Source organism: Octopus bimaculoides, chromosome 22 (assembly GCF_001194135.2).
Source record: "Octopus bimaculoides isolate UCB-OBI-ISO-001 chromosome 22, ASM119413v2, whole genome shotgun sequence".
Classification (NCBI taxonomy): domain Eukaryota; kingdom Metazoa; phylum Mollusca; class Cephalopoda; order Octopoda; family Octopodidae; genus Octopus; species Octopus bimaculoides.
In genome coordinates, this window is record NC_069002.1 from 9301883 (window position 1) to 9302713 (window position 831).

The following is an 831-nucleotide window of genomic DNA, read 5'->3' on the forward strand; positions in this document are numbered from 1 at the left end:
TTCTTTCTTTTAAACTTTTACCATGGAAACATGTTATTGTATACAAAAAAAAAAAAGAAAAGAAAAAGAGAAAACAAAAACAAAACCAACAAATAAATTGTCTTATGTAATAGCAACAACAGAAGAAAGGTACATTAGGAAACTAAGTAGAAAATAACAGTTTTGTTTATTTGTTTATTTCCAAAATATTCCCCAAAATTGTCCAACTGCTTTTAATAAGACTTCAAGGATGAATTTGAAAATGATAATAACAAAAAAAAAAAAAAAAATCAAGAAGACTTAAGAACATTCCAAAAACCATAAAAAAAAAAAAAATTAATGTTAGTAATTTTGTTTGGGTTTGTATAGATGGCATCATCCATACACGTTTCTGTGTGTGAAGAAAAGATTGTGAAAATGCAAAGCTCTTTTGTTATATAAATGACCTTAAGATTGCAGAAGAAGAACCAATGGTGTAATTATTATTATTTATGTTATTGTTGTTGCTTTGTTTTATGCGAGCTGCTCCGAGTCTCACCCAGAGACTTCAAGTAACAACAAATGGATGTTTTTTACTATGGGTGTTAGCAGTGACGTATTGTAAGGAAGGAAGAGGAGAAACTGGGAACTAAGATTCTGTTAAGAGTTCTTAAGAGAATAAGATATTTTCAGGTTGGCTATGTTTTGCTTAGGACTCCTTATTACCATTGTTATTACCATGGTGGAGAGCTGGCAGAACCGTTAGCATGCCGGGCAAAAATGCTTAGCACCATTTCTTCTGTCTTTATGTTCTGAGCTCAAATTCCACTGAGGTCGACTTTACCTTTCATCCTTTCGAGGTCGATAAAATAA